Here is a 12,471-nt window from a genome sequence, read left to right on the forward strand (position 1 = left end):
TATTCTTAAAATGAGTCCCATTGTCAGACTCAATTCTCTCAGGGGTGCCATGCCTCCAAAGGACTTGCTTTTCCAGGCCCAGGATGGTGTTCCGGGCAGTAGCGTGAGGCACAGGATAGGTCTCCATCCATCCAGTGGTGGCTTCTACCATTGTGAGCACATAGCGCTTGCCTTGGCGGGTTTGAGGCAGTGTGATGTAATCAATCTGCCAGGCCTCCCCATACTTGTATTTGGACCATCGCCCACCGTACCACAGAGGCTTCACCCGCTTGGCCTGCTTGATCGCAGCGCATGTCTCACAGTCATGGATAACCTGGGAGATACTGTCCATGGTTAGATCCACCCCTCGGTCTCGTGCCCACTTATAGGTGGCATCTCTGCCCTGATGGCCTGAGGCATCATGGGCCCATCGAGCTAGGAACAACTCTCCCTTGTGTTTCCAGTCCAAGTCTACCTGTGACACTTCTATCTTTGCAGCCTGATCTACCTGCTTGTTGTTTTGGTGTTCCTCATTAGCCCTACTCTTGGGGACGTGAGCATCTACATGGCGGACTCTCACAACCAGCTTTCTTACTCGGGCAGCGATGTTTTTCCACTCTGCAGCAGCCCAGATTGGTTTTCCCCTACGCTGCCAATTAGCTTTTTCCCACTTTTCCAGCCATCCCCACAGAGCATTGGCTACCATCCATGAATCAGTGTAGAGGTAGAGCTTTGGCCACTTCTCCCTTTCAGCAATGTCCAGGGCTAGTTGAACAGCTTTGAGTTCAGCGAGTTGGCTTGATCCACCTTCTCCTTCAGTAGCTTCTGCAACCCGTCGTGTGGGGCTCCATACGGCTGCTTTCCACTTTCGTTTCATCCCTACGATGCGACAAGAACCATCGGTGAAAAGAGCGTAGCGTGTGTCTTCTGATGGCAGTTGGTTGTACGGTGGAGCTTCTTCAGCGCGTGTCACTTGTTCTTCATCAGCAAGACCAAAGTTTTCACCTTCAGGCCAGTTGGTAATTATTTCCAAAATCCCAGGGCGATTCAGTTTTCCAATTCGGGCGCGCTGTGTGATGAGAGCAATCCATTTGCTCCATGTGGCATTGGTGGCATGGTGGGTAGAGGGAACCTCTGCTTTGAACATCCACCCCAGCACCGGTAGTCGGGGTGCCAGGAGGAGTTGTGCCTCAGTGCCAATTACCTCTGAGACAGCTTGGATTCCTTCATAGGCTGCCAAGATCTCCTTTTCTGTTGGGGTGTAGTTGGCCTCAGACCCTCTGTAGCTTCGGCTCCAGAATCCCAGTGGTCGACCTCGAGTCTCACCAGGCACCTTCTGCCAGAGGCTCCAGGACAGGCCATGGCTTCCGGCTGCAGAATAGAGCACGTTCTTCACTTCGGGTCCTGTCCTAACTGGGCCAAGGGCTACCGCATGAGCGATTTCCTGCTTGATTTGGGCAAAAGCTTGTTGCTGTTCAGGGCCCCAGTGGAAATCGTTCTTCTTGCGGGTAACCAGGTAAAGAGGACTCACAATCTGGCTGTACTCGGGAATGTGCATCCTCCAGAAACCTATAGCGCCTAGGAAAGCTTGTGTTTCCTTCTTGTTGGTTGGTGGAGACATTACTGTGATCTTATTGATGACCTCAGTGGGAATCTGACACCGTCCATCTTGCCATTTCACTCCTAGGAACTGGATCTCTCGGGCAGGTCCCTTGACTTTGCTCTTCTTAATGGCGAAACCAGCTTCCAGGAGAATCCGGATAACTTCCTCTCCTTTCTCAAACACTTCTGTTGCAGTGTTCCCCCACACAATGATGTCATCAATGTACTGCAAATGTTCTGGAGCCTCACCCTTTTCTAGTGCAGTCTGGATCAGTCCATGGCAGATGGTGGGACTGTGCTTCCACCCCTGAGGCAGTCGGTTCCAGGTGTACTGCACGCCCCTCCAGGTGAAGGCAAACTGAGGCCTGCACTCTGCTGCCAGAGGAATGGAGAAAAATGCATTGGCAATGTCAATAGTGGCGTACCACTTCGCTGCTTTGGACTCCAGCTCATACTGGAGCTCCAACATGTCCGGCACAGCAGCGCTCAGCGGTGGAGTCACTTCATTCAGGGCACGATAGTCCACAGTCAATCTCCATTCTCCTTCCGATTTGCGCACAGGCCAGATGGGGCTGTTGAAGGGTGAGTGGGTCTTGCTGACCACCCCTTGGGTCTCCAGCTCACGGATCATCTTGTGGATGGGAATCACAGCATCTCGAGTTGTCCGGTACTGTCGGCGATGCACTGTCGAGGTAGCAATTGGTACTCTTTGTTCTTCCACCTTCAGAAGGCCGACTGCAGACGGGTTCTCTGATAGCCCAGGCAAAGTGTTCAATTGCTTAATTCCCTCTGTCTCCACAGCAGCTATTCCAAAAGCCCACCTGAGTCCCTTTGGGTCTCTAAAATACCCGTTCCGGAGGAAGTCTATGCCCAAAATGCACGGGGCCTCTGGGCCAGTCACAATGAGATGTCTCTTCCACTCATTTCCAGTCAGGCTCACCTCAGCTTCCACCAAGGTCAAATTTTGTGATCCACCTGTTACACCAGAAATAGAAACAGATTCTACCCCCACATGCTGCGATGGAATTATTGTACACTGCGCACCAGTGTCAACCAAGGCATCATATTTTTGTGGTTCTGATGTACCAGGCCAACGAATCCACACAGTCCAAAAAACACGGTTTTCCCTGACCTCTACCTGGCTAGAGGCAGGGCCCCTCTATGCCTGGTTATCCTTCTTTCCCTGGGCCTGTATCTTAGAAGTTCCTTCATGGGAATTGGACATGCCGTCGTCTTTTCCATCATTTCCGGCAATTTGGCTACAGGCAACTGGAGCTACTTCCTTTTTGGTAGATCCTCCTTTCTGAGACTTGCGCTCCTTCAATTCACTCACTCGTGCTGCCAGAGCAGAAGTGGGTTGTCCACCCCACTTCCTCATGTTTTCCCCACTGTCACACAGGAAATTCCACAGCTCACTTCGTGGGATGTACCTTCTCTCTGGGGAACGTCCGCGGAGAAGGCACTCTTTAATCTCCTGGTGATTCCTTTCCATCTTATCTTCCAATTTCTGCATACGTGTTTCCACAGCTGCAATTCTTGCATGTGTTGGGCCATGCACAGAGTCTGCATATGCTCGGAGCTTCACTGCCATATCTTTCACAGTCTCATTTGCACCGTAGTCTGGTTTCATTATTGCTAAAGCAGAAGCGTATTCTGGTGGCCCAAGCTGTATGAGTTTTCGCCACATGTATGGAATAACTCTGGCCCGGTCTGGACTCCTCAATCCTGGGTCATGTGTGAAGACAACCTCTACCACCCCTAGTTCTCTCAGGCGCTGGATCCCTTGTTCTATGGTCTTCCACGGGGTTTGCTGCATGTAGAGATCATCTCCACACATATATCTTTCCATCACGCCTGTCAAAACTCGCCTCCAGAGACTGGTAGAGTTAGCCTCCCTTTTCATCTCTTGGTCGATCACTGGATCTTGTGACAGGGATCCCAAATGCCTCGCTTCAGCACCGTCCAGCATCACATCATCACCTGCCGCATCCCAAATACGGACCATCCAACTTATTATGGATTCATCGGACCGTCGGGTGTAATCCTTTCTTAGGCTGTGAAGGTCCTTTATGGACATGGACTCAGTAATGGTTTCTGTGCCTGAGTCCGCTGGTGGTTTTGAGGTTCCTTCCCCTGTATCTTTTGAGGTTCCTTCCCCTGCATCATCATCATCTTTCACTGGGCGATCAGTTTTGGTTGTGTGCTTTTTCCTCGTGACAGGAGCCACTGTCAGTGGCTTAGACTCTCCATCTGTTTTGGGCTGGCTGTCTGGTTTATCTGCAGCCTGAGTGACTGGGGTGTCTGCAGGCTTTGCTGATTGATCTTCTTGCCTCTCTACCTTTACTTGCTGCTGCAGTGTGCGATAGGCATATGCCAAAGCCCAACATATTGCAAGGAGCTTGTTCTCATTAGAATTGTCATTGTATCTCTCTTTCAGATATTTTCCCACCTCAGCTGGTTTCTGAATTTGTTCAGATGGGAAATCCCAAACTATCGGGTCAGAGAATTTCTTTAGGGTTTGGCCGATGTCCTCCCATTCCCCACACCACTCAGGATTTTCCACCTCTGGGTCAGGTGTCTCAGCAGTCACCCTGGAAATCTGAGCTCTTATTCTAGACAAGCTGCGAGACATACAGAGCACATAGAGGAAGCTTACCAGATTAAATACCAGGAGGGTGGTCTCTTTAACATCCAGGGGATACTGAACATTCTCAAAAGATAACCTATCAAATTTAAAGGCAAGGGAAACCCCATCTCCTCCTCCTCTAACAATCTGGGTACAATTACTAATAAATTCCCAAAACAGGCTACTGAAGCTAGGACTGGGGTTAGGACGGAGAAACCACTTATCATACACACGTCGAACAGTTGCCTGTACCTCTATCAACTTCTTATAAATCATTATCACTGAGCACAGCAAAATAGAAATCCTGATTCGTCTCCCTTCTCTGTAAAATTTACATATCAAGGACAAGATTGGAGCAAGTTGTGGATAGGCAAACAACCCTAGGGACCAAAAAAGCACTAGTACCTCAATGAAGCCTAAGGACCAGAAAGACATGAGTACATCGAGCCAGAGTGACATTATGAACTCAGCCAGCATGGTGACTACTTTACTCCAACACAGAATAAGTAAATTCAACCCAAAATGTAATTAGCACAAGTTTTTTCACTGTCCTTCGAGCCACACAGTTGGGCGCCACTAAATTTGTTCCGGTTTGGCCAAATTTAGAAATATATATATATACTCTGAGAGAAGGCACAACCACCCCTCCCCCCACCAGGTTCGGGAAAAAAAATAAATTTTCCTCGAAGGAAAGTGAAGAAGATAAAACTATTTATTTAACAAGCACACGGGAAAGGAAAATAATGTTAAATGGTAAAATCTTTCGCTGTAGAGGAAAAACCTGAGAAAGTGTTCGAGTCCTCCCTTTGGTCTCCTCGGAGCTGGGGCTTGGGCCGGGGCCAGGCCCTCTGTGCCCGGTGAAAAGTCCTCCCGATGTGCTCTGATGTTACAGCAATCAGGCAGTCCAGTAGAAAAAGGAGAAAATCCGAAATTCCAGAGAAGGAAAAGTTCAGCTCTCAGCCTCTCTCCAGAGAACAAGGAACTGCAAAAAAACTGGCCAAAAGCTGACTGGAAAAGCTGCCAGCCGGGTGCTTCCTCGCTCCCCCCTGCCCCAGCTGAAAAAAAAAAACCTGCTATCTTTATGTGACCTTGAACAAGTTTCAAACTGCTTTGAGAAAGTTTTGCTCAGTTTTTTCTTCCCCCTCTCAGGCTCAGTTCAGAGGCATAGAAAGGCCAATAATTAATTTCTGGGCATAGGCAGCGATATGGGATACACATCATAAGGTCACCCCAAGACACTCACTTTTCCTCAATTTATATTTACCTGATTTTGGTGAAGGAAAGCTGGAGAATGAGGACAGGAGGTGTGTCTGTCTGCTGTTGAAATCCATGTGCAAGAGGCCAAAGACAGTCCAGGGCTTTTCTTCCCTGGGGAGAAGGGCACAGTCCCTCTTGCACCAGTTGATGTCTCACAGATTTTACTGACAAGTCTCATTCACACAGGATCTCCGAGATTACACAACTCACTACCAATGAGCAGACTGCACCAGGAGATGATGAGGAGTGGGACATCAGGATATGGCTCAAAGTTCTCTGTTTCCGTCCAGAGAGGCCACACTTTAGGGGTGTGAATGTGCATCCAAGAAGCACAAGGCTGCAAAGGGAGGTAGCTGCTATCCTAGAGGCTTCAAAATGTTTCTATTTGTGTTAGCACAGCCTTATATCCAATTTTATTAATTCTGGCTTTTAACAAATCTGCCTAGCTCAGGCTGAAACATTTTGTACTAAATCCACCTAAGAATCCCTTCCTCTCTTAGATGGAAAGAGGAATAATTACAACTACAAATTTGCAGTAATATCAACTCCAATCTGCTGGTGACATGATGGTGTTGGCCTGTACATCAGGACATGGGGTTTGATTGCAACAGCTTGGGGATAGCCACAGAGAACAGCAGAGTAAAGGGTGATTTAAACTTCCCTACTAAAAATTTGTCTGACACTAGAGTGAACAAGGGCTGGTGAAACAAATACTTAACTCAGCACATGAGGAAAATCCATTTCCTGTATTAAACAAGACTGGGTTCTGCTTAGGAATCAACAAGGAATAAAAAGTACTCCAGAATGGGAGTCTGGCATTAGGCCTAATTTTTCCTTTTTTGCATGAAAATAATCTTTTCTTAGCACAGACCATTTGAGTATTCATGCATATTTTATAAGCACACACCAGCATTTGTTTCTTAACTTTCACTGGTCACAGTTGTCCATAGTTAGCTACACCTATAAACAAAATCCATGAGGAGGAAACAGTGTAAAAAGACAGAAAAATTGACATGTTTGCCCCCGGAAATCACACACCTTTAGTTGGAAGGGAAGATTTTAGAACACCCACATGCTGCTAGCAGCAAGCTCTTTTGCTGCCTGCTCAGCACACCGCCCAAACCTCAGAGGGCACGAATGGGAGCAGGAAGCTACCTGGAAGTCACATGCTGCAATCACCTTGCATTCAGCAGCTATTTTCACACTCTGTAAACGAGGGCTCCTGGCTATCTGGCACAAACCTTCCCCTAGCCCTCTTCTACACCGAGCACTAAGTGCATTGTAATTCCAATATTCCTATTCCCTGGTAACAATATGTCATTCCTCATATATGTCAGGGGATTGGGCCAACACATACTTGAAGCTTTTGCCTGCAGTAACAGGTAATACACAAACCCAGCTCTTGGCCAAATCTTCCACACTGAGCAAATTTGACAGGGGAACCACTGGCGCAGAATGAATGCAAATCAGGATGCCAGTTTATTTTCCAGTCAGTTCTGCACATAACTAGAATCTAATCCAGTTATGGTAAATAGTGAAAATCTTGATGTAAGGGTAAAACATATGTAAATTGCCATTGTGATTTCTTAAACTGAACTGGAATCCAGCAAATGTATCTTGTTTCATTATTCTCTGCAGCAGAGAAGAAAATTCAGTTGCCAAGAGAAAATTAAAAATAATAATACCAGGAACACACATTTCACAAACGCGCTGTGTTTCTCAAAAAATAAGGTCCCTGGGTGCTATAGAAGCCAATAAATTATTACACAGGCAAAGTATCTCAGCACAAAGCAAATTATCTGCTCACATATAGAAAAATGAAACAGTGCCACTTCAAATCTGAGCACAGCACTGCCGGTGCGCTCTGCACCGCTAATGAAGCTTTAGAAGCAATCATTGATGACTCTGCAAAAGTCATGTCTGCTGCCAGAGCTGTCACTTCACATAAAGGCCTAGCGGGGAAAGCCATAGGAATGTCTGGAGCCCCTCGGAGCCGGGAACTGCTCAGTGGCAGAGGCAGGAGAGGTGGGAACGCTGGGCACTCTGCCATGCTCCCCTGCCAGCCCTGACACAGGTGCCCCTCTGCCTCCTCTGTCAGGGCTCTTCAAAGTAAACTTGGTGGGAGCTAAATGGCTGCCTGGCCACAACTGCACTGTGCTGCTGAGGGCATTTCTAATGGGCACAGTGCTGAGAGCTCAGTTTTCCTCCTCACACCGCCCTCGCACATCGCGCCAAGTGACAGCACCATTTGTGCACTCAAATGGAAACACAGCACACGGAGTAAATAAAGCCACGGGAAGGTTCGACCAAACCATGGCCGATTTTCTATGTTATTTACTCAAACCAGTTTTAAACCAAAATATTATGCAGCTAAGTAAGACCAAAACCAGAAGTTTGCTCTCAAAGAATTCCCCAGAAACTGTACAAAATACTCTATGCTAAAGTAAGTTAGGAGCCATTTGGTTCCAGAAAAAAGCTGAGGTTGTTAAACTGCAAGACATGAATTTAAAATCCTCTCAAAGGTTGGTTGTTTTTGTTTTGTTTTTTTAAATTTCACGGCACTTTATCAGCAACTCAGTATTTTGTTAGAGAAAATGAGATGATGCCTGGAAATATAAAGGATTCCAAAAGCACAGCGAGGACAATACAGTGCAGCTCCTGAGCCTCTTCTTGCAGAACTGAAACTTGTTTTTCTATTGTAACCCTGTTACATAGAAAACAAAAACAGATTTCTGAAACCCTCACTAATGTGTGCGCCTACTGAGCCACTGCCTTTGTCTGATGTATTTTTCTGCATTGCCCTCATTTCACACTTCCTCAGTTCTTTGCCCAAAATCTGCAGAAGCCAAAACACAGAGTCTCAACAGTTCCACCTGTGCCCCTCAGGCTCCTCCTATCATCATCTGATTTAGGATCCTACACTGTACACTGTTAAACAAACCAATTTATGAACACTTGAGTCAAAGCTCAAGAAACTGAGAAATGACTCTGATCATAATAATGTAGAATATGTAGAACAACAATAATACTCACCTTCTGTAGCTGCATGCTCATCAGAAGCAGGATATACACTCACAAGAAGTGGCCCCCAAACAGAGTATTTGTGACCATCGCCTTGTGGACTGCAGGTATGCCTCCTTGTTTGTGTAGCAATCCTCATCTGCTTCCAACAGCCATAAATTGAAAGGTTAGAGGGCTTAAACCATTTCCCAGTTATGATATGTCTATCAGGCAGCAACAGATGGGCAATAAACTTTTAGCCATAAATGTTCCTGAGAGCAGGAAGTTCACGGCCATAACCAAGTAACATCAATTGATGTCCAAAATGCAATCTGGGCACGTCATTCCCTTTAACACCCAACAACACCTTACATTGCAAGGTACTTACCAGCAGCCTCCAGGTTAAATAACACCCGCTAAGGTCAGCTGGGATGGCTCCGAAAGGCTCCCGCCAGTCAGCCGGAGATTTGTGGCCTCCTCTGAGCCTCCAGCACTCCCTGATTTCATCCCCGTTCCATCGAGCGCTCTCAGTATCACTTTAGACTGGATATTGAAATCACTTAGCAGCAATAAAAAAGAAAAGTGCCACAGATTGGATCCCATTTTGCTCAGCACACATCTCTAAACTATTACCAGTGTGAAATGAAATCTAATGTCTCCCTTAGCAATCCCATCTTCTTTGTCCTTCTGTTTTTCTAGGAGTGTTATGATACACTAAATCCATTTGGACACACAATAGTACACAGGTCATACCAGAGATTTCAAGAAGAGTTTTCCAAATTTACGTAGCCACCACAGCAGGTTGCTTTTCAGCCATCACACTCTCACATAAAAATCCATTAATAAAAGCAGAAGGCAACAATGCAAACACCTCAGTGCGCTGCTTTGGGCTGGGGCAGTTCATTGTCTTCCCAGTAGCTGGTATGGGGCTGTGTTTTGGATTTGTGTCGGAAACAGGATAATTTGGGGATGTTTTCATTGTTGCTGGGTAGTGCTCACACAAAGCCACAGCCTTTTCTGCTCCCCTGTGGCCCACCTCCTTCTGTTTTCCTTAGGTTAATTCTCATGGTGGTAGAAAACAGAAAATGTGGTTGAATCTCTGCAGTTTCATCTAATGCTCTCTTCAGGGACGGGAACTCCATGATGGCACAAACACTGGACAGAAAACGTGACCAGCTGAAATCCAAATGCCTTGAGTTTCATGGGAGAAACAGGGCAACTGCTGTGGGCCTGTGCTACCCAAAATGCATCCTCTGAGTACTGCCAAATGCTCCCTGAATTCAGCCTTCCTTTCCCACTGTTCGTGATGCCACCTCTCTCCCTCAAACCACATCTCCTCTTCTCCAGCACTGGAAGTTTTGCTGAAACAGTGTATCCAAGGCAGGTGACCAATGTGCAGAGCCAACTAAGTGATGGATGTGCAGGGCAAGTGAGGATACAGCGTGCCCCAAGGAGGAGTTTTGGGGGAGGATTTCTGCGTTGTCAATTACTGAGAACAGATGTAGCTTATAGAGCTTAGGCGGAAAGCTCGTCTGATTGCTCTTGGCCAAGTTTAGATGATGGCTAGTCAACAAAATGCGATGCCCAAGAGACTGTGAAACTAAACCCTCTGGAAACATGTCCAAAGAATAAAGCCAGTGTAAGGCAATACTGCACTAATAAATCAACTGAGCCCCTTAACAGTAACCGAGTCAGATGTGCGTATAACGATGCTGTTTAAACCATCTCAGTGGCTTGTCAAAGCTGTTCTATCAAAATAATATACATAACTGCTTGCATTAAACACAAAGTACAGGCAGCGGCTAGTTTTTCTCAAATTTAATAAATGCTATTACTTCCTGCAGTCTCTCTAGGTAGCTGCCTGTTCCACTGTCTTGTTGGATTGCAATTTTAACTCCTCACTATTATTCCTGGAGTTCCAAAAATGTCACGAAGACAAGATCTGGCATGGTGAGCCTTTGACGCAGCTCATCAGAATTACAGACTGACTGGTTACAAAATAAAAACTCCTAAATAAAAATAAAACACTGTTGGAAGGGAAGCTTGCTAAATATCTGCACTGCTAATCTTGCTCAGTCAATAAGAATGGTGTATGAAACACAGAAGTATAAAAAAATAGCAAAATAAAAGCTGAAGGCGAATGCTACTTAAAATATATTTCTATTCTACAGACAACAACAGGGAATACGTTCTTTACTACAAGGTAGTTAACTGTTTCATGGGAGGATCAGTACCCAGGTTTTCTCCATCTGACTTTCAGACAGAGCATGTCAATCAGTGCTGGACCAGAACACGAAGCTTTTGCTTGCATTAAATAGCATCTTATAGTGTGGAGCAAGGTAACTTTTGGCAAGAATAAGATTATCACAATTTGTCCTCTCATTCATGTTCAAAGTTCGGTAGAATCCTACTGGAATTTGTACTTCCACCATTTTGTTTTCCATCTGTAACGTAAAATTGCTGCTTAAATGAAAGCGCTGAGCCCCATTGGCCAAAACCATTTTGGATGGGGGAAATGGATGACTTCTGTGTCAAAACTGTGTACGGCGTTTCTCCCACTTTTACAGTCAACTGGCATAAGGCATGATTTAAATAAAGAGGAATCCCACATTAATTTAGGAAATGGAATAGACAGGCCAATTTGACACTGAACATTCGGAATCATGAGCGGTCAGGGGTAAAGCTCTACCAACAAGGGGAATTCCCAGCTACAAACCTGAGAAGGCAACAGCCCACACCACACTCATACCCTACAGAGGCTCCCATCTCAGGCATGGGAATCCTCTCTCTGCCCATTTTTCACCCTGGACTTCACCTTTGATTCTCCATATCCCAGGTGACAAGAGAGCTTTGCTCTTTTCCCGAGATGGCTTTCCTTTTTCCCTTATTTTCCTTAAACAAACAACAAAATCAAGAAAATGAAAACCAGTGCCAAAAAGAGTAAGAGTTCTTGTTTTCTAGCCCCATCATAGGTTGTAGGATGCAAAGTAAATGTTTGCTCTTAATTTTCCCTGATTAGACTTGAGTTACAAGTATTAATAACCACTGCAATTTGCAGTTAGTTCCCTGGAGGGAAATTTCACACAGAAGTTATTCACCTTTCTTTAGTTCTTCTGTTTCTGTAGACACTGGAAACAGAACAAAAAAAGAATTCCTTGAGTGAGGAAGAGATGGGCGGAAGGACAGGTAGAAGGTGCTTTTCTGAAGTGCAGGTGTGAGGTTCATATCTACATGGGTTCTTTGCCTTCTCCTGGGCCACATTTCCAGGAGACAGCTTCATGTATGGATTTTTGCGCATGTAAAATCTGGGTGAAAACCTCTTGTCACCATTTATATATTAATAACAAAGTATATTAATAACAAAAATAACTGCAAACAAAGGTGAAAAGCTCTTTAAATGGAAGAATATTGTTTCTCTGGGTACAAAAAGTTAGGCCAGCACTAAAAGCCCTGGTTATTGATGCTCCCCCCAGTCAAGATTCTGTTTGTGTCTCTCAGCTGAGGTATATGGCAGACAACCATTTTATGTCATCTACAGGCTGTGTATGTTATAACAGCATCCGAATGTCAAAATTAAATTTATTTCCTAAGACACTGCCTCTTAAAGAGCCTTTTACGTATAAATGTGAAGGGAGACTATTAGCATGGCTGTTAGACCATAATAAAGGATGTTCATGACTTGTCTCTTAATTATGCTTTTTCACTCTCATCTTGTGGCAGTACAATTCCCTTTTCAACCACAAACCATGTTCATGACATACACGTAACGCAGTAAAACTGAAGCATAGAAGAGCAATGGATCACATTCATCTGTGCAATTGAATCAGAAGACAATGCAACTGCAGAGAATCTGTAATTCAGTGAGTCTCTTTGAGAAGATTTTGAAAGATCCTGTTGCTGCAGATAATTCTGGCTGTTGGGTTTACAATTTAAGGCGGACATGTTTTCTATAGAACTTGCTAACATCAGAAAAACGGTAGTTGTTGGACTTGGCTTTTTTCCCTAAA

At 45.4% G+C, this 12,471-nt stretch overlaps 1 long non-coding RNA gene across 8 annotated transcripts in view; it reads right to left on the reverse strand.

Moving 5' to 3' along the window:
• LOC116444072 overlaps window positions 1–12,471 on the reverse strand; it is a 73,568-nt gene that overhangs the window by 13,549 nt on the left and 47,548 nt on the right. For 7 of the 8 annotated variants that reach the window (XR_004240197.1, XR_004240203.1, XR_004240200.1 and 4 more), the window contains one exon: window positions 8,853–9,023. The exons of the other annotated variant lie outside the window; for it this stretch is intronic. This is a non-coding gene — a long non-coding RNA (uncharacterized LOC116444072). The remainder of the gene's footprint in view (window positions 1–8,852; window positions 9,024–12,471) is intronic. 8 annotated transcript variants of the gene reach the window in all.

Source organism: Corvus moneduloides, chromosome 5 (genome assembly GCF_009650955.1).
Source record: "Corvus moneduloides isolate bCorMon1 chromosome 5, bCorMon1.pri, whole genome shotgun sequence".
Classification (NCBI taxonomy): domain Eukaryota; kingdom Metazoa; phylum Chordata; class Aves; order Passeriformes; family Corvidae; genus Corvus; species Corvus moneduloides.